General features: G+C 36.9%; 1 long non-coding RNA gene across 1 annotated transcript in view; it reads left to right on the forward strand.

Moving 5' to 3' along the window:
* LOC117980328 (uncharacterized) overlaps window positions 1-23,037 on the forward strand; it is a 259,995-nt gene that overhangs the window by 70,820 nt on the left and 166,138 nt on the right. Inside the window, exons 2-3 of the long non-coding RNA XR_008625401.1 lie at window positions 8,766-8,853; window positions 12,546-12,627. This is a non-coding gene — a long non-coding RNA (uncharacterized LOC117980328). The remainder of the gene's footprint in view (window positions 1-8,765; window positions 8,854-12,545; window positions 12,628-23,037) is intronic.

Here is a 23,037-nt window from a genome sequence, read left to right on the forward strand (position 1 = left end):
TTATAAAAATGATTAATCATGTAAGTCTTTAAAATTTTGGCGAATCCTCAGTATTTGGAAAAATTAAACCTAACCAAAATGAAAGGATTAACACATTCCCTAGGAGATGGGTCTCTGCTTTTGAAGAAAGAGTAGCTTGAATTAACTTTAAATTGCTTTATTTCCCAGAGCTGGAATGTGGTCCCCAAACTAGGTTTTTAATTGGTTCCTGAAGCTCTTTTTTCTTAAATAAAATCATCAAACTCACTCTAAAATGGAATTTGAAACCACATTAGCCCAAGGCAGTAAAAAGCAAAACAAAACTTAAGTTCAAAGTTTTTTTAATCTATTTTTACTTGTTGTGAAATCCCTAAAAATGAAAAATCAACATTGTTTAGTCTAATGTTTGTTTTTTTTCTTGAGCGGTGACAATCACAGGAGGAAACTCCTTTTAATATAAGGCAACTTGTACTGAAAATATGTACGAGGTTTTTAAAACTAAGGGAAAACAATTCAAATATAAGTAAGAATTTTAAACATAGGCCAGGCGCGGTGGCTCAGGCATGTAATCCCAGCACTTTGGGAGGCCGAGGTGGGTGGATCACTTGAGGACAGGAGTTTGAGACCAGCCTGGCCAACATGGTGAAACCCCGTCTCTACTGAAAATACAAAAATTAGCCAGGCGTGGTTGTGCAGCTTTTAGTTCCAGCTACCCAAGAGGCTGAGGCAAGAGAATTGCTTGACCTCTGGATGTGGAGGTTGCAGTGAGCTGAGATCACACCACTGCAGTCCAGCCTGGGCAACAGAGTTAGAATTCATCTCAAAACAAAAAGAAAAAAAAAAGAATTTTAAACATATTTGGCAGCAGCTTTACAATATTAAATTAAACAGATTAGTGGAAAGAGTAATTCTATTTTAGCATTTATTTTATCTATTACTTTCTCTTGCCATATGTGTATTGTGCCTGCCATGAAATAAGTCATTATTTAACTTAAAGAGGGTCAATGAGGTGTTGAAGATGGAGTTTTCTTCTTTTACTCTTAACAATGGGTATGTATAATTTGTTTAAAAGAAATTTAAACCTGCTTATTGAAACCAGAAAAAAACAGAGAATACTCTCCTAGCTCTCAGCATTTATGTATTGCACAAGGCTTATTCTATTACATTTGGTGTAAAACATTACCATGCACTGTTTTAGTCCATTGTAAAGTTTTAGTCCACTTCCCTACACACCACAAACCTTTTTGTTTCTTTTCTTCTTTTTTTTTTTTTTTTTTTTTTTTGAGACAGAGTTTTGCTCTTGTTGCCCAGGCTGGAGTGCAATGGCACAATCTCGGCTCACCACAACCTCCGCCTCCCAATTCAAATGATTCTCCTGCCTCAGCCTCCTGAGTAGCTGGGACTACAGGCATGCACCACCATGCCCAGCTAATTTTGTATTTTTAGTAGAGACAGGGTTTCTCCATATTGGTCAGGCTGGTCTTTAACTCCCGACTTCAGGTGATCTGCCCACCTCAGCCTCCCAAAGTGCTGGGATTACAGGCTTGAGCCACTGCGCCCAACCCACAAACCTCTTTCTGAATGATGCAAAAAGTGAAGTAAAGTTTTTACAAAGCCTAGCTAATATCATCCTAAATTTCTGGCCTTTTATCATTACTTATGCTTACTAATTAGCTATATTTTTTGTTTGTTTTAGAAAATTGAGGGTACTGTTCATGTTACTAAATTCTAAGCCATTCATAATGCTATTACTGCAGGACAACTAGACCATTTTAAACAGCAAAATCAACATCAAAGAGCATATATATATATATATATATATACAGAGAGACAGAGAGAGAGAGAGAGACAGAGAGAGGGATTTTAAAAAATGGAGAAATTCAGAGAGTTGATTCTCACCAATTGTTATGGCCTCAAAGTCACTGTAAATACTACGTAACCAACACTAAGCTATTGCTCCTAAGGGAAATACAGGGTGAGGTTTCTGTGAGCCTCTGATCATAACATTTTTTAACCTGATAATCCATAACTTTGTTTTATGTGCATTTCTGTTTAATTTTTGGGAAAAAGCTAAGTGTTGGGAGAAACTGAGGCAGGGCTTGCATGTCTGACATAATGTAAAAGAGTCTTGGAACATGTCCGGGGTCCAGGGTCTGAAACCTCTTGTGGCTTTTGGAACACCGAGCTTTGTGCTAAAGGATGGAAGGCTACCCTGATGCACCATAATCTAAGCCCAGGGCATAAAATCCCTTGTGGCTTGAGCAGAATCCAGGGCTCATGGCTCTGGAATGTGTCTAGATTTGCTTGCTCCTTGCTCTCCCAGGATCAATTGTATCTTGAGTTAGAAGAACCTGCTCTCTATTATGTCAAGTAGCAGAGCAAATGCTAAACCATCACAGCTGAAAATCATATGCTTAATACAACGCGTCCTTTTGACCTCCACATTCTCACCACCTGTTTCTCTGTTGGATTACCAATAAATAGCATGGGCTCCCAGAGCTCGGGGCCTTCGCAGCCTCCATACACTAGTGATGGCCCCCTGGTCCCAGCTTTCTCTCTGAAACTGTCTTTTTCTCAATCCTTTGACTCTGTCGGACTTTGTCACTCCCATGACCTGGTGTCGGGTCTGATCACCCCAATATTTAATGACACCTTATTTGATACATATGGTGTATGCTTAAACTTTGAACTTATTATCAGCAGTGCTGTAACTCATGTCTGAGCAAGCTTATTTAACACACGTATTTTTTCTGTAAGATGCATCACAGCCTTCCGGGTATGATGCATTCTTATGATTTTATGTTGCCTTAGTATCCATTCTGAATTTAGGTTTTACTTTCTCACAGCAGAATTGGGACTTAGTCACCCTTGACTCGGTTTCCAGTTCACCATTCCCTCCCGGTCCTTCCATGTGGTTGATCTAGATATCTGCCTTAAACATCTGCATCCAGGTGACCACTTTTCTATGGGATGGCTGGATACAACCTACTTGACAACCCCCACTGACCTCCACACCCCACATGGACTAAGCAGACATGCAGCATTGCCCACCTCTCAGTCACAGAATGATTCCATGGAACTCAGGCCATCAATTAGAACTCTGAGAAAAACATGCTCGGGCAACACACCGGACTCCAATAGAGGCTTTGACCTACAAGGCCCTCACTTTCTCTTTTGCTCCCCGCATGCTGGCAGAGCTTGTGTTTCCTGAATGGCTTCCCCATTCCTGTTGAAACTGCAAGGCCTGCTGCCCTTTGCTCTCTGGGATCTGTAAGTAATCAACAGCTTCTGTTATTTCATGTGTTTTATTGAGTTGCCTTCTCTAGGTCTCACCCATCTGACACACACAAACCTAACTTCTTTCCTGCTCAGGGCTGTCTTAGAGAGTGACTATCTTGGTAAGAATAAACTGGACACAGATCAGAGAATAGCCACAAGGGCATCTCCCAGTATCAACTTTTCTGTGAGAGGAACATCTTGTCATGGGTTGACATTTGGGTATCCGGCATTTGCCATAATAATTAAGAATCCTATGAAAGTCACACTGTAAAGCATGCCCACATTCCCTGGAGCCGCATAAGGACAGAGTGAGAGTTTGTTGCCACTGTCCTGAAAGACCTCAAGACCAAATTATTAGAAAAAAAAATACAACACTTGAGCTTAGGAACACTAGACGGCACATCAGCGCTGCACTTCGGGACCATTTTAAACAGCGAAATCAACATCAAAGAGCATATAAATGTGAAAAATGTGACACTCAACAGGCCTCAAAAGTGACACTTCTTTGCAGTGCAAAGGTTAAAACAAGAAAGTAAATTGTCACCTTGCTCAACCTCACCTGGAAAGATGCACATCAGACAATTCAAAGTTTTCACTGCTCTAAGCGTGTCCACAAAAGACCATAAAAGTGGTGTGAGCATTGATTTGGACTTTGTACATAAATTGTAGTGAAGAGGCTATTTAGCCTACTGTCAAATACAAAGCCTCAAACACAGAAACATGAGAATAAGGAGAATAGACTCTCTCTCTCTTTATATATATATGTGTGTGTTTATAGGTGTGTATATATATACACACACAAATGTACACATGTGCTATATACATACGTGTATATATAAAATAAAAAATATTTTCTGTATATGTATACAAGTGTATGTGTATATATATGTTTTTGTTCATGCACACACATATAAGTGTGTAGTATTTGGAAATATGTATATGCATATGACTTGAAAATTTAGATGAAGGGGTGTAGAAGAGATTTAATTTTTTACAGTTTAACAATGCCTTCATAAATATATGGTAGTCCAGTAAACTTGGTATGAGCTTTACAAATATGTCATCTCATAATTGCCCTTTCAATAAATTGACATTCTCTATAGTTCTTAATATTTAGGACATTATTTACCTGAATTAAGAAAAACTTGTACATTCTGTAGAAGATTATACAACAGCAATCTCCCTATGTTCTTGGAACTTCAACAAGAAAGCATTTATAGAAAACCCACTTCCCCAAATGTAGAGTATATACTGTGTTAGGCTGAATGCTGATTCCCCCAAGGATACCCATGTCCTAATCCCCAAAATGTGTAAATATGCTGGGTCACATGGCAAGGAGAAATTAAATTTGCAGATAGAATAAGTTTGCTTATCAGTTGTTCTTAAGGTAGAGAGATATCATGGATTTCCTGTCTCTAATCCTCTCACTGTGCAAGAATCAACTGTACACATATTTTCAGTTGATTCCCATGCCGCCAAAAATTCACTGTAACATTTGACTTCCCAAAGACTTAGCTACTAATAGCCTACTGTTCACCAGAAGTCTTAACCAATAACGTAAGTAGTTGATTAACACGTAGTTTGTATATTACACATATTCTATGCTGTATTCTCACAATAAAGTAAGCTGGAGAAGAAAACGATATCAAGAAAATCATAAAGAAAGAGGAAATATATTTACTATTTATTAAGTGGACCATCATACAGTTCTTTCTCCTGTCACCTTTAGCTGAGTAGGCTGAGGCAAACGAGGAAGAGGAGGGGTTGGTCTTGCTGTCTCAGGGGTGACAGAGGTGGAAGAAAATTCATATATAAGTAGATCCACATAGTTCAAACCTGTGGTTCAAGGGTCAACTGTAATTATAAAGGTCCTTAAAAATGGGATGGCTAAGCAGAAGAGGAAAGTCAGAAAAAGAGGTAAGATGACAAAACAGTTTCAGAGTAATATGATGTCAGGGTTACCTCCATTGCTGGCTTTGAAGATGGAGGATAGGGCCATAGACTAAGGAAGATGGACAGCTTCTAGAAGCTGGAAAAGGCAAGGAAATGTATTCATCCCTAGAGTCTCCAAAGGGAATGCAGCCCTGCTGATTTTAGCCCAGTGAGATTTCAGATTTCTAACCTGAAGAACTATAAGATAATAAACTTATAAGACAATAAATTTAGTTGTTTTAAGCCATTAAATTTGCAGTGATTTGTCACAGCAATAGAAAATTAGTACATCTCTTCACCCTCTGTTCTGTCTCTCTAGCTCTGTACATAAAATATGCTCATATATGCACATTGTACATATATTAAAATATAGAAAACATGTAAAATTTTTTTGAGATGGATTCTAGCTCTGTCACCCAGGCTGGAGTGCAGTGGTGCGATCTTAGCTCACTGAAACCTTCTCCTCCTGGGTTCAAGGGATTCTACTGCCTCAGCCTCCTGAGTAGCTGGGACTACAGGTGCACACTACCCTGCCTGGCTAATTTTTATAATTTTAGTAGAGAGTGGTTTCACCGTGTTGGCCAGGCTGGTCTTGAACTCCTAACCTCAGGTGATCTGCCCGCTTTGGCCTCCCAAAGTGCTGGGATTACAGGTGTGAGCCTCCGCTCCCAGCCAGGTAATTTTTATGTATAGTAAACAGATACATTAGCTACATTAGCTACCTGTTATTTGTACTACATATTAGCATGCCTTTTTATATTCTGATTCAGATAATTCTAAATATTAACTCTACTCATATATGAACACATGCTTACTTTCAACCTATACTTCTTCAGTTTTATATTTTAGAGAAGAAAAGCCTGAGTTGGTTCCATGAAATGAGGAATAACCATTAATATTTGGCACATAACTTAAATTCAAGGAGATTTGAAATCTGGCTTTCTCAACAGCAAATTTGTTCCTCATACCAGTATTAGACCTTCTATTCCCTGATCGAACTCCTTATTACAGAGAAGTCCATGAAACCTGTGTAAGGGAGGGAGGGGAAACTTACATTACTTCAAAAACTGACCTCAGAATTCTTCTCAGGAAAGGAGCTGTGTTCATTGAACATGTTTTGAGAGGACATTTGGAACAAGTAAGACTCTGAAGATGTGAGAAGAGAACAGGAACTTGAACAGTAAAGACAGATGGAATGGCTGTACTAAGTTAAAAATAGGAATAATGATGGAGAGATACCAAGCAACCATATTAGCAATTTCATTAAAGATATTATATCCCCATAGGACAATTTATTGTAAGACTGTGTTGCTTTGGTTGAATATAGTCTCAGTTTCTGAAAGTTGTGTTGTCTATAGCAGAAGGGGGCAGCCTCTGCCTCAGGGATTCTCTCTTCTAATCTCTCCACATCTACCACTCACTAACTTACAAGGGCCAAAGAGTTTTATTAATGTAACAGAAAATTGGAAGATAATTTTATGTAGAAGGAAGGAATTTTTACACACTGAGACTTGTCTTCTCTCTTCCCCATACCAGCCATCTCCCACTGGTTTGCTGTTGTTTGAAACATTTCAATTCAATGACTTGTATAGATCAAGGGTGCATTGCATTGGAAAGTTTTTATAATATTTTAATTTTTTCCATTTTGCTATTTGGTCCTTAATTTTACATTTTGTAAGTATTTGCATCTTGCAAACATGTCTGAAAATATAACTTGGCCATTTTTAAATGCAGGTATTAGAGGAAACAATTATTTGCCTAGGTCTATAGAAAATTCTGAGGTTCTTCATGATGAAGAGCACCTCTAAGTTATTAACTAACCCCATGAACAAGAGACTGCAAAAAGTTAGTCTTTACAATGAAAGCTATTTATCAATGACTTTTATATGTGCTGGTAATACAAGTTATTGAAGTCCATTAAGAAATAACATGTAAATATGGCAATGGCTGCATAAAAATTAAAATTCTCTAAACTATGTTTCATAACCAGTTGAGAAATTATGGAGATATTGGACTCTCAAAATGAACAAAATAAAACCTTTGTTTACAAACTTCTATTCAGTGCAAATGATAAGGAAAAAAAGTCATTTAGTAACAATACAAAATTATCATCTGAAATATAAAACTCATAATTTGTGAGAATCTAATAATTTTGCATGTGTAGCAACTAAAATGCTAGCAAAAGATGCAGTGTGAGAAAATGAAGAGTTTTACTCTCAAATAGTACTACATATTGAAGTATTGATGATAAGTTACATCCTATGAAGATGTTTTATAATACACAGAAAAAAAGCAAAGAACAAACCCAAAAGTCTTACTCCATTTATTACATCCATTACAAAATACCTTAGATAGAGTAATTTATACATAATAGAAATTTATTTCTCCTAGTTCTGGAACCTGGGAAGTTCAAGATCAAGATGCTGGCAGGTTTAGTGTCTGGCGAGGGCACCATTCCTCATTGATGGTGTCTTGTAGCTACATCCACATGTGGATGAAGGGCATAAAGCTGTATTCTTATGTGGTAGAAAAGCAAAATGGATAAAGGTGCAAAGACTGCCTCAGGTCTTTTTATCGGAGTGCTAATTCCATTCATAAGAGCAGAATCCTCATGATCCAATTACCTCTTAAAATCCTCACCTCTAAATTCTGTTGCATTAAGGACTAAGTTTCAACATGTATTTTGAAGGTACACAACCATTCAAAGCAAACACCAAATTCCATAAAACATGTCAAGCTAAGCACTCAAATAATTTTTAAATAATGATGAATGTTAAAAAATATGCTTTCTTGTTACAAAGAGCTGGGCACAACAAGCACAAGACAAAATTATACTTAGATTTTTATTCATAGCTGAAAACAAAATTCATTCTTGGAAGTACTGTGTTGGCTTCTGTACTGACAGTGCATTACCAACCACTGGGTCTAAGAAGGACTATGCTTCTTGTAGAATCAAGCAAATCCTGCATCTTCCCAACAAACTGAATGCTTTGTCGAGAGGCACTTGTGCCAAAGACATTGGAGATTAAATGAAAAAAAATATAGGTAATGCTACAAAAAGTCATATGTATATTATTAAAGAAAAATGAGTACACCTGAGAATTTTTGAGGAAAAAAAAAAATGCCTGAATGTTTGAGAGAAACCTCCTGTACATGTAGAAATCCAATAGGTTACCAAAGGATGTGTGTTTTTCACAGGGTGTTCAGCTGAAAGTTGAAATGCATGAATACATACAAGAAAAAATAAGCCACCTTTTGCTGAGTGCTTTGATGATTAAAAAAAAAAAAGGCTGCAGAATTTAGCCCACATAACAGACATTTACCATCATACGATACAGTGGAACAAGCATCTGTAAGACTCTGGAGAAACATTTTTATAATATAATGAGATTTTTCGATTTTAAGCGAAATTGAATCTATGTGAAAATCATGTTGCAAAACGAAATTTTGAAATGTTCCTATTGCTGCTTGGTATTCAGAGAGTAGGTGGCTATCAACAAGACGGTAAGTCTTATTGTAAGAAAACTGGATGATTTGCCCAATGAAGTTATACAGTTTTTTTCCCCTTTCAACAGAAAATATGCTTGGGTGGAAATTCTTTTCTCTGAATCTTCTGCTCAGCCTGAAAACTTGATTTTGATAGAAGAGGAAGAATTTTGCATGGTGAGTAGCTAAAATAATATTTTGAGGTCTTTATGTTCTAATGCCAATATATGTCATCTAAAATTTTGTCTGTATTGATTATTTTTTTCTCTTGCGAATGGATCATGCTTTCCTATTTCTTGATACATTTCATAATTTTGAATTGGATTCTGGACATTTTGAATGTTATGATAGGGAGAATATGGGTTATCTTCTATTTCTCTTAAGAATGCTAATATTTTTCTATTTCATTTTAGCAGGCAATTGATTTGACGGTTAATCAAATAACAAAACTCTTATTTTCTGAAGTAGGTGGCAGATCAAATTTTCATTCTTTTTTTTAGCTTTGGCGGACCTATGAGAAGGCCTGTGGGAAGTTGGCCCCATGCTTTTCTGGTTCAGGAGTGAGCTATATATTTGGGCAGAATTCATACGTGGAATTCATAGATCCACTTCCCTGGCTCTCTCCTTTCTGGAATTTTTCCCTTTAGATTCCAGTGGCTGTGATTGCCGTAAATTCTGGCTTCCGGTGTTTTCAAAACGATGAGACTGTGAGTTTTTCTATTGAAATGTTAGCCTTCCTGACAGATATAAATTTGGGCTATCTCATGATAAAAACAATGACATGAGTAAATCACTCTTCATCGTATCTTCATCCCTGTTTCCAAGTGTAATGCTTCTTCCAGTGTCTGCTTTGTTTTTCCACAATCTTCCGCTTTCAGGTACTTGTTTTTATATATTTATTTTTCTAAAAACTACAATTATCTTTCTTTACTCAGTTTAAAATTACTGAAATCAACAGTAAAAATGTAAAACAATAAAAATCTGATCTTTCACATACCATATGTTAGAAAACATATTTCATTAGAATATTTTTAGTACAGGCCAGAGGCTTTGGCTTATGCCTGTAATCCCAACACTTTCGGGGGCCGAGGCCAGTGGATCACTTGAGACCGGAAGTTTGAGACCAACCTGGGCAACATGGTGAAACCTTGTTTTTATTAAAATTACCAAAAAAAAAAAAAAATTGCCAGGCATAATGATGTGTACCTGTGATCCCAGCTACTGGGGAGACTGAGGCACAAGAATAGTTTGAATCCAGAAGGCGGAGGTTGCAGTGAGATGAGATCATGCCACTGCACTTCAGCCTGGGTGACAGAGCGAGACTCTTGCCTCAAATATACATATATTTGAGGCAAGAGTCTCTCTCTATATATATATAGTTTATATATATATAGTTTATATATATACAGTGTGTGTATATATAGTGTATATATATAGTGTATATATATATATAGTGTGTGTATATATATACATATATATATATGTAGAAATTAGTTATAGGATATTTAGGCCGAATAGAACACTACTCAGATAAAGCAAGGTATCAAGCAGAACTTTTTTTTTAACTAAAACACTGTGGGAGGCTGAAGTTTTGTTTTGTTTTATTCCATACTAATTTCCACACTAATGACTTGCCTTGCAGTCGATGTCCTTGTGAGAAAAGAGAACCAAATAGAAAAATCATATTTATAAATTGACCAAATAAATAAATCTGGAGGAAAATATTATCTACTTAAAAGATAATTGAAAATTGTTAATAGATTATCATGTCCTCAAGCATATATGATTTTTACATATGGTATGCTATAGATAGAATGCTCTTCTTTTACTGTAGAGATTTTCTGAGACCTGACCAGTTTTTAAAGTATCTCTCCAGGATTAAAAAATCATTCACTTTTGATCATTTGAAAATGACTTAAAGTTAATAAAGATCTATAAAATATCATTAAGTAGGACTGTGAGATGGCAATACTTTGGTTTTGATTATATAGAACTCAATACTTACTTGAGAAAACAAACACACAGGAAAATGATTAAATAGAAAAATCACCATTTTGGTACCACGGCAGTCCTGTTAAAAATGGGAAGTGTTGGCCTGGCGCAGTGGCTCACGCCTGTAATCCCAGCACTTTGGGAGGCCGAGGTGGGCGGATCACGAGGTCAGGAGATCGAAACCATCCTGGCTAACACGGTGAAACCCCATCTCTACTAAAAATACAAAAATTAGCTGGGTGTGGTGGTGGGCACCTGTAGTCCCAGCTACTTGGGAGGCTGAGGCAGGAGAATGGTGGGAACCCAGGAGGCAGAGCTTGCAGTGAGCAGAGATTGTGCCACTGCACTCCAGCTTGGGCGACAGAGTGAGACTCCATCTCAAAAAAAAAAAAAAAAAAGGAAGTGTTAATTGACATGTGATGGGTATTTTCATTTTTTCATGTAGTTATTAGAATTTTTTTTTTACATTTCAAAAAACTAACTTTCTTTTTACTAACATGTTTTGACAGTAAACCTACCTCATCAGTCTCTTTAACACAAACATGACAGCAATGCAACTGGAAGGTTTTGGAGATAATGATGCAGACCCATGGAATCGGATGTAGTTGGACTGGGGTGGGAGACACAGGTGTATTATTTATGCTTGCAAAGGAGTGGTGACAATTTACCATGGTACTAATACTTCCTGGCTTGAATTGAATATGTTTTGAAATATGAATGATTCATTTAAAGGCTGAAACATTTAACATTGATATCCAAGCAGCATTTCCTGAATTCCTGTTGGTACAGAAATAGAAAATATTATGAAATATTACTATGACATTATTGGGGTAACTTTCTTTTTTTGTATTTGTGTATTGATACTTCAAATCGAGTGCTGTAGATTGTGTTGAGTGCATGCAATTGATTTTGATACCATTTACATTCCTAATTACAATGTTTAACTTGCCATGTGAGGCATATTTTATGCAAAAGAAAATATTTTTGTTTTACATAGGCATTAGTTTAAATAGTAGATTGACATTAAAAGAAAGAAATCTTCAAGCATAAAATGAATTTGAAAGTAATTTATATTAAAGATTCACAACACCATGTTATTTGTAAGTGCTAAAACAAATATTCTATCATATTTTTCCGACGGCTAATATGGCTAACATATGGAGAACTAAAGCATTGATTTGACAATGACCCAAATAATGACGCAATTATAACCTTTTCAAGAATGATTTAAAACATATTCTAACCTTTTCATCATTTCATTTTTTACTATGAGAAGATCATTACTCAAAAGGGAAGGGAATGATTTTGTAGTTGGCTCTTGCTAAGAGTTATATTTCAGTTTCTCATTACAATGAAATGTAAAGCACAAGAGGAGGAGGATGGGGGAAACTCTACCACCTCCCCCCCTTGCAGTTTTTCATGTGTGATACTCAATATGGTTTAAAAATCTAAGAGAACAACCCATTTTGTTTCAGCCCCAAATCTGTCAACCTGTTGATGGGGCAAATGCACAATATATTTCATTGGAATGCTGCCACATGTAACATTTATTTGCAAAATGCAAGGAAGATTTTAAAGGAAAAACTTCATAACCTAGGAATTTAATTTAAAAATGCCAAGTGAACAAAAATTATGATAGCTTGTGAACATTAAACTAGATGAAAATTGCAAACCTTGATCATGAAAATTAAATTATAACACTCCTTGATTTGTTGAACATAATAATGCTTATTGAAATGAGTCAAATGACATTTTTTTGTAAAGGTCTTTCTGATATACAGCATTTGAAACTTCCTCCATTGTTCATGATCATTAATGCTTAATTTCAAAGATCATTTAATATGTACTTTGTAAGAAGTCTGGATATCGATTTTTAGGTTTTCTTGTCTTGATTGATTTGGTGAGCTGAAAGAAAGACACTGCTTCATCAGAATTCAAATAACAGAAAACATCTCCCAGGTGAATTTTCAATTCTATATAACTTGCTCATTTTTAAGGAAATGTAAAAATAGATCATATAACTTTTGCTCATTTGCTTTCTAGCACAATTAACACTTTAATACCACTACTTATATTACGACAAAACCATGCATTTTTTCTCTATTTTTATGTAATTCGACTTAAAACTATGTATTGAAGGCCTACAGTGAGTCAAGTTCAACTCCATTTTCCTAAGATACATCAATGAACCAAACAAAAACACCTCCTTTATGGAGCTTATATTCTAGAGGTGACAAGGAGACAGATAATAGTGCACCTAACTCACCCAGGATATGTTACATTTCAAAGCAATGAGCCTTCTGGAGCCAAAGCTAAAGTAAAGCAAGGAAAGGGCTTGCAGTTGTTGGTAGGGCCTGGGGGTGGGTTACCATTTATTTAGGCCCATAAGAGCAGGCCTCTTTTTGGTGATATTTGACAATAATGTTGAACGGCACATTTGGAGAGAGCTATGATGAGGCCAGTGTGGTTAGGGAAGAAGATGAATAAACCAGAGGAAAAGTCAAGATGTGGACAACTAAGGGCAGCATGATCACGTTGGTGGTTAAGTCATTATAAAGAATTATACTCAGACTGAAATAGGGAGCTAAGTAAAAGTTTTTAGCAAAGGAATGAAAAGATTTCATGTAGGTTTCTCCCCTCGCCCCTCTCCCTTTCCCTGCCCTCCTCTCCCTGTTTTTTGACAGAGTCTCGCTCTATTGCCCAGGCTGGAGTGCAGTGGCGTGATCTCTGCTCACTGCAACTTCAGCAACCTCCGCCTTTCGGGTTCAAGAGATTCTCCTGCCTCAGCCTCCAGGGAAGCTGGGATTACAGGTGTGCACCAGCAGGCCTGGCTAATTTTTGTTTTTTGATTAGAGACTGAGTTTCAGTATGTTGGCCAGGCTGGTTTCAAACTCCTGACCTCAGTTATCCACCCACCTCAGCCTCTCAAAGTGCTGGGATTACAGGTGTGAGCCACCACACCCGGCTTGATTTCACCTAGGTTTCTAAACAAGATTTCTGGCTATCATCTAGGAAAATTATGAAAGACAGATAAGGATCAAATCAGTTCAGCTAATTATAAGGCTATTGCTTTAATTTAGACAAGAAATTATGGAAAATGTAGCAAGTCCAAATAGATACACCTACTTAAGGAAACATCCAAAAGCATATTTGAGTAGGAGACTATCTTGTTTACATACTGATCATATCTAATATGCAAAGAGTTTTTATTACTTTAAATTGCAAGTTTTGAAAAACCCATTCACTTCTCTTATGTGATGAAACACTTTTGACAACACCCCTTTGACCTAAATAACTATATTTCAGTGTGACTTTATTTGATGGGCAGATTATATAAAATACTTTGAAACACACCACACTGGTACACAGTAAAATTAAAGAGGATAATTTAGCAGGGCTTAATTCATAACTCTGGTATTGCAAATTTCTTTTCATTTTATTCTTCCAAAACATGTTTCTTGGAGTTAGGCCTAATAGGTTGAGGAACAAATACAAAAATTAGGTGTGGGTCACAGGTCATTCCAGACTTGGTTTATCATCTTAAAGAGGATTTGAAAGATAAAATTCCCTTTACCACAGTTTCTTGTTATGGCATTCTTGTGCATGTCATGTTTAATAAGTTTCTGTCTTCTTGAAAACCTTTAAAATATTTTTTATAAATATCTAGTTGAGCACTCAGTCTTATTCTATCCAGTCATGATTCTAATCTGCACCTCTATGATTTCAAACCTTGTTATTCAATATCTTAGCTATTATACACTTTTTTATCTGCTAAGTGCAATAAGCCCCTATTTTCACATGAATTCTTACATCAGCAGTTCAAGGAAATTGCATACATTAGAATGGTCCTTTCTCCTGAAAACTCATGGTATATTTACTATAAAGAAAATAATGTCATCATTCGAACTATTGCTAAATTTTTTACAAGATTACAAGTACATTATAATTAACAAAAAATTTGAGAAATCCTTTATAAAAATATAAATTTTTTTTTTAAATGTACAGGTTGCATTAGTAATTAACATTTATGGATAATTACTTGAAACATAATTTATATTTGACAAATCATGGTGCTGTAACTCAGAGACACACATTTTTGGGAAGGAAAACAAAACGTAAGAAAATATCATAAATATCATCTGGAATGCAGAGCCCCCTCAGCTCCGCCACTAGCTAATAATACCTGCTTTCCTTAAGTACCTCTCAGATTCCCTCCAGTTCTCAGAATTCACTGCTAGCAACACTCTTTCTATTTCATTCCTATACATGTGTGCCAAAGGCCAACCTGAGTATATTTAGCTAAGTTCATTCTGATATTAGATCGTTATGATTAATACTGAGTGTCAACTTGATTGGATTGAAGGATGCAAAGTATTGATCCTGGTGTGTCTGTGAGGGTGTTGCCACAGGATATTAACATTTGAGTCAGTGGCTGGGAAAGGTAGACCCACCCTTAATCTGGGTGGGCACCATCTAATCTGCTGCCAGCATGGCTAGAATTTAAACAGGCAGAAAAATGTGAAAAGAGAGACTGGCCTAGCCTCCCAGCCTATATCTTTCTGCGATGCTGGATGCTTTCTGCCCTCAAACATTGGACTCAAATTCTTCAGTTTTGGAACTCGGACTGGCTCTCCTTGCTCCTTAACCTGCAGACTGCCTATTGTGGGACTTTGTGATCATATGAGTTAATACTTACTATTATATATACACATATATATATTTATATATGTGTATATATACACACACACATATATATATACACATATATAGTTCTGTCCTTCTAGATATATTAGCTGTGTCTCTCTAGAGAACCCTGACTAATTCACAGATAAAGAGTAATATGTGAATAAACATAAATCAGTATATCACATTTTATTGTTTCCCTTTACTGCGCTTTACAAAAATTGCATTTCTTTAAAAATTGAGGGTTTGTGGTAACCCAGCATGAAGCAAGACTATCAGTACCATTTTTCCAATAGCAACGGTTCACTTCTGTGTCTCTGCGTTACACTTTGGTAATTCTCACAATATTTCAAACTTTTTTTTCTACATTATATCAGTTATGGTGATGTGTGATCAGAGATTTTCGATGTTACTCTTGTCATTGATTGGGGGACACAAACCATATAAGATGGCAAACTTATTTGATAGACATTATGTGTGTTCTGACTGCTCCACCAACAGCCATCCTGTTTCTCCATTCCTTTTCTTGGTCTTCCCTACTCCCTAAGACATAACAATATTAAAATTATAACAATTAATCACTCTACAATGGCCCTGAAATATACAAGTGAAAAGAAGGAACATACATCTTTCACGTTAAATTAAAAGCTAGAAATCATTAAGTTTAGTGAGGAAACCATCCTCACTAAAATGGAAATTATCCTATTTGAAAAGAAGTTTGACTACAGGTAAAATGCTATCAAACAGAATCAAGTGCTACAGATAAATCTTTCATTAAGGGAAAAACAATGTGACAAACATCATTGTTGTCTTATTTTAAGACATTGCCACAGCTACTCCAACCTTCATTACCCACCACTCTGATCAGTCAACAGTCATCAATATGGAAGCAAGACATTCTACCAGCAAATAGATTCTGACTCGCTGAAGCTCCCATGGTTTAACAAATCATTTTAAAGTAAGGTATATACATAGCTTTGTAGACATAATGCTATTGCACACTTAATAAACTACAGTATAGTGTAAACATAATTTTTTATGCACTGGGAAGCCAAAAATTTTGTGTGACTCACTTTAATGCAATATTTGATTTATTGCTATGGCCTAGAACTAAATCTGTAATATCTCTGAGGTACGCCTATAATCAAGGGGGTAAGTTATTTATCAACTCTTATACATCATACAACCTCCTGACTAAAAAAAACTAACAAAACACAATACTTAATATTAGGGAAAAAATAAAGAAATTTATTATGAAATTCAATCATCACTCATATTCTAAATGCCTGCTCCTTGAAAAAAGCTTTTGATAAGTCACACTTTCCATTTCTAGGACTTTGCAATTTGTTGAGATAAAAGTCTATGAAGAGATAAACAGATCATTTAACTAGAACACAGACAATGAGGGAGGGGAAGTGGAAGTTAGTATCATAATGCTCTAGACTTTAATAGAGAGTTATTAAATCTTTGTTCATAGGATATGTCTTTCATTTTACTAAATGGCTCTCTGTAAACCTGGCAAAATGAATGATTTGCCAGATATTGTGAAAAGGGTAGAACTAAGGTATTTTATAAAGTATAAGTTCAATCTATTTGCCTGGCTCTCATTGCTTATAAGCCAGTCTACTGAAGGCTTATCAGCTACATTATAATGATTTTAAAAGCAAAGCAGTTATGAATTTTCTACATTCCATGTCCTTGTATCCCTAACCAGAAGTTATTGAGAGGGCAGAGATAGCAAAACATCATGCTATTGAATAGCAAGTACTGCTTCTGTAATACCTATAATAACTGGACCTTAGTTTATAAAATTCATACAAATTACTTAGAAATATATTTTTATTTTAATCTTATTTTATTTTTTGGGGACAGACTCTCACCCTGTCACACAGGCTGGAGTGCAGTGGCATGAAACTCGACTCACTAAAACCTTTGCCTCCCAGGCTCAAATGATTCTCCTGCCTCAGCCTCCCGAGTAGCTGGGACCACAGGTGCACATCAGGCCTGGCTGTTTTATTTTTTATTTTTGTAGAGACAGGGCTTTGCCATGTTGCCCAGGCTGGTCTTGAACTCTCTGCCCATCTTGGCCTCCCAAAGTACTGGGATAAGAGTCAGAGCCACCACACCTGGCCAGAAATATATACATGTATACATATATATTTTTTTCTTTTTTTAAAGTTATACTTTAAGTTTTGGAGTACATGTGCAGAATGTGCAGATTTGTTACATAGGTATACACATGCCATGGTGGTTTGCTGCACCCATCAACCTGTCATCTACATTAGGTAATTCTCCTAACGCTATCCCTCCCCTAGCCACCCACCCCCTGACAGGCCCCGGTGTGTGATGTTCCCCTCTCTGTGTCCATGTGTTCTCATTGTTCAACTCCAACTTATGAGTGAGAACATGCAGTTTTTGGTTTTCTGTTCTTGTGTTAGTTTGCTAAGAGTGATGGTTTCCAGCTTCATCCATGTCCCTGAAAAGGACATGAACTCATCCCTTCTTATGGCTGCATAGTATTCCATGGTGTATATGTGCCACATTTTCTTTATCCAGTCTATCATTGATGGACATTTGGCTTGCTTCCAAGTCTTTGCTATTGTGAACAGTGCAACAATAAACATACGTGTGCATGTATTTTTATAGTAGAATGATTTATAATCCTTTGGGTATATACTCAGTAATGGGATTGCTGGGTCAAATGGTATTTCTGGTTCTAAATTCTTGAGGAATTGCCACACTGTCTTCCACAATGGTTGAACAGAAATATATTTTTTAAATAAACATAAATACTTTGGAACTAGCCTGAAAAGTTAATTACCTTGTACACAAGTCATCAAAATTCTTTCATAAAAATATTTTATATTAAAAGCCAAGCCATTCACTAATGTCAGACAAATCACTGCCCCCTTGGTGACTACAGTACCTTTTGATTTTATTAATTCTTTACTGATTCCAATTAATAAAGATAAATCTGAGAAGGAAATTATATGATGTTTCATTTTGAGAATCTGAGTTACATTTAGAACTAAAGAAGAAATGAAGGAAGTCCATATTTCTGCAATTATTCCCTCTGGTTGCCTCTATTCCAAAGACAAGGACCGCTCCCAAGACCACACTATGAATTAGGCTGAGAATAACAGCTAAACTGAACTAACAGGATCCTAGCGAAGATAGACCTAGGTAATCAAAAATCACTTGGGGAATAGTTGAGAATGAGGATCAGATATTGAGGGGGTTCAGATGTCAAGGATAGGGGATTCTTGCTAACCTGACTTAGCAGTGTCCTTGCTAACATTGGATTTTACAGAAGAGTGCACAAATGGACCTAGGAGAAGGATCAGGAGCCTAATTAGTGTGGTCAAGCAAATAGTCTGTCACCTCCAAACCCCGTGTTCTGTTTTCCCTTTCTTCCAAACTGTGAATCTGTCATCCATAAGAATGTCATCCGTAAGAATCTTACATATACCCTTAAACCCTTTGCCCTTATCGTCTTTTTTTTGTGTGTGTAGATGGAGTCTCGCTCTCTCGCCCAGGTTGGAGTGCAGAGGCCCAACCTCGGCTCACCGCAACCTCTGCCTCCCGGGTTCAAGGGATTCTCCTGCCTCAAACCCCTGAGTAGCTGGGACTACAGGTGCATGTCATCATGCCCGGCTACTTTTTGTATTTTTAGTAGAGATAGGGTTTCACCATATTGGCCAGGCTGGTCTCGAACTCCCAACCTCGTGATCCGCCTGCCTCGGCCTCCCAAAGTGCTGGGATTACAGGTGTGAGCCACCATGCCCGGCCTCGTTCGTTATACTATATGCGTACATAACTGCAACCATTATTGATCTAACACTTCTAACTTTTCTAGTGTCTGCAGGTGGCTGAGGAAGAAAGTTAAATAATATTACTTCAAATTTATACGTATTTTATCACTGACTTCTGGGACCCCACATTATATTATCTCCCTTATTTGTACGATTCATCTCTATTTTGTATTTCTTGATAGTTTTCCTAATCTTCCTATTCTCTAAATAATGGGATGATACAGGGATCAATACTTAGAAATGAATGCTTCATGCAAGTTTCTACAAAGGTTTTTCCATCTAAGCATATGACAACACCTTTCTTGTGCTTGCAAAATCTTTGGCATCCCTATCCACATCCAATCTATCCACAAATTGTCCCAGTTTTATCTTGAAAATGTACCTAATATTTAACCACTCACTCATTAACAAGTATTCAAACACCAAGTCAACCTTACCTTTCAATTGGGTCTCTGCAGTAACATATTAACTGAGTCCTACTTCCTAATGTTGTACCTGAGCGAGTTAGAGAAAACACCACACTTTGAGACAAATTAAGAGTCCATTTATTTAGCTGGCGGCCAAGAGACGGCTAACGCTCAAAATTCTCTCGGCCCCGAAGAAGGGGCTAGATTTTCTTTTATACTTTGGTTTAGAAAGGGGAGGGGGGCCTAGTTAAAACAATTTTACAGAAATAAAGTAGGCAAAAAGTTAAAAGGATAAATGGTTACAGGAAAGTAAACAGTTCCAGGTGCAGGGGCTTTAAGACTATTACAAGGTGATAGACTTGGGGCTTTGGGAATTATCAATCAGATGAATTCCTGGGAATTGCAGATGTAGCTTGCCACAGTATCTTTATCAGTTAATTGCATTCTTGGATGTGCTGGGAGTCAGCTTGCACAAATTAAGTCCTTGAGGAAGGGGCTGCCAGTGACAGAGCCAAGATGGAGTCTGTCTGGCTCTCTTAGCTAAGGGAGAGTCAATTCAGGTGGAAACAAGGCTAGGTGATTAAAGGAAAAGGGAGAGTCTAAAAACAGGGTTAGTAAAAACAAGGTTGGGCATTACACTTATCTCTTACCAATGTCATGTTCTATATACAACGTCTGAACCATCCTTTCTAACGGCCCCTCCCAGTGTTTTCCTATTTCTCTTGGAGTAAAATTCAAAGTCTTAGTTCAATATGTCATCAAATATACCTCCCAACCTGGAATATTCTCCCACCAGATATTTGCATGGCTTCCTTCAGGCATCTGCCTAAACATATCTGATATGATTAGGCCTACTGGCCCTGCACAAATCTCATCTTGAATTATCATCCCCCTAATCCCCATGATCCCCACGTGTCAAGGGAGAGACCAGGTGGAGATAATTGGATCATGGGGGCGGTTTCCCCCATGCTATTCTCATGATAGGGACTGAGTTCTCATGAGGTCTGACGGTTTTGTAAGTGTTTGGTAGTTCTTCCTGCATTCATTCTCCTTCCTGCCGCCTTGTGAAGAAGGTGCCTTGCTTCCCCTTTTCCTTCCCCATTGATTATAAGTTTCCTGAGGCCTCTGCAGCCATGCTGAGCTGTGAGTCAATTAAACCTCTTTCCTTTATAAATTACCTAGTCTCAGGCAGTTCTTTATAGCAGTGTGAAAATGGACTAATACAATATCTGTGTCAGAGAGGTTACCACTGATCACCCTATATAAAATGACGGATCCTCCTACTCACTGATAGCATTTGCCATTCCCTTCCTTATTTATTTTTTTAATTATTACTACATAATATTGTGATTATAGATTCTATATAACTAATTAAATTGAATGACGGGTTGAGCATCTCTAACCTGAAATTTAAAACGCTCCGAATTTCAAAACTTTCTGAGCGGTGACATGATGTCGCAAGTGAAAAATTTCACACCTGACCTCATGTGATGGGTCTGTCAAAAGACAGTCAATATTTTGTTTCATGCACAAAATTATTTAAGACATTGTATAAATTATGTCCAGGCTATGTGTTTTAGGTGATGTGAAACATAAGTGAATTTCCTGTTTAGACATGGGTCCCATCTCCAAGATATCTCACTATGTATATACTAACATTTCAAAAACCTAAAGAAATTTAGAATCTGAAACACACTTGGTCTGAACCATTTTGGATAAGGGAAATTCAACCTGTATTTGTTTACTTTTGCCTATAACCTTGAGAATGTAAGGCCTCCTAACGTTAGTTCTTATTTTTATTTTTAGTGTTAATTAAAGCTTCATTTTTTAAAAAAAAACACAGACTCTTCCAAGTTATTGTGGCCAGATCCTAGAAGTGGCTCCCAGGGTGTTCATATCATCTAGAATATTCTCCATCTGAGTGTGAGCAGGACCTGTGACTTGCTTCTTGCCAATAGAATATGACAAAGAGAAAGGATTTTGCAGATGTAAGTAAGTTTTACAAATCAGTTTATGCTGTGAATCATAAAGGGGATTATCCTAGGTAGGTCTAATATAATCAGGTTTAAGCTCCTAAGAGAGGAATTGGACCCTCTTTAAGGTGACAAATCTTTATGCTGTCTTAATGAAGAAAGTGGTCATGTTAAAGAAGCCCAAATGGCAAGAAATTATAAGTAACTTCTAAGAACTGTGAGCAGTCCCTAGCCATCAGCCAACAAAATGCTAGAGCCTTCAGTAATTGTACAGCCACCAGGAAATAGATTCTACAAATGACCTGAAGTTTAGATGTAGATTGATCCCCAGTTGAACCTCTAGCTGAGAATGAACTCTGGGTGGACCCTCAGTTGCAGGTTTATATGATTCCCAGTGGAATATCCAGCTAAATTATATCCAGATTTCTGACCTACAGAAACTATGAGGCAGGGCACAGTGGCTCATGCCTGTAATCCCAGCACTTTGGGAGGCTGAGCTGGGTGGATCACCTGAGGTCAGGAGTTCAAGACCAGGCTGGCCAACACGGCAAAACCTGTCTCTACCAAAAATACAAAAATTAGTCAGGCGTGGTGGCACGCCCCTGTAATCCCAGCTACTCAGGAGGCTGAGGCAGTAGAATCGCTTGAACCTAGGAGGCAGAAGTTGCAATGAGCTGAGATCGCACCACTGCACTCCAGCCTGGCGACAGAGTGAGACTCCGTCTCAAAAAAAAAAAAAAGGAAGAAAGAAACTATGAGATAATATATGCATATATTTATAAGCGGCTGAGATTGTACAACTTTCTAACACGTCAGTGTGGTATATATAATACTAACATGACAGCATCATGCATTATAATTATTTTTAAATGCATGTGAATCCCTTAGGTACAAGGACTATTATATTTTTCTTTACCCCAGGCTCAATTCTAACATTTTAAGATGTATAATACTTGATCATTGAATAAACGGATGGATGAATGACTGAATAAATTGACAAAGTAGCTCTTCTTTCAATCAGGTGCAGGAAGGAAGGACAAGCACAGAAATCTTCTTCTTAAAATTGATTGGAAGAAATAGAGCAAGTAAATAGTAATGATAGTTATTTATTCATTTGCAGTTCAAAAATATTTTAAGATAATATCATTTCACTGAAGCCTTACAACTATTTTGAAAAAGAGATGATCATGTATATATTAGTCATTATAAATTTGAATCCGTGTAAATGCTCTGAGATTCATATTAGCCCAAGATCGGTCACACACATGCAGTTATGGAGCACTACAATTATTTCTTTTGACCTGGGATCACAAGCACTATTTGCTACATCACTTTGTCTATTATCACAGTATTAATTACATTGGGTTATATAGGGAATATTAACAAAATATTCACTTGGCTGATATCAATGTTCATGTGCTAGTAAGATTTGTTCAATTTATTGGCATCAAAGCCGAAAATGTCTTGTTAGGAAAGTCAAGACACATATGAAAT

Source organism: Pan paniscus, chromosome 4, assembly GCF_029289425.2.
Source record: "Pan paniscus chromosome 4, NHGRI_mPanPan1-v2.0_pri, whole genome shotgun sequence".
NCBI lineage: Eukaryota > Metazoa > Chordata > Mammalia > Primates > Hominidae > Pan > Pan paniscus.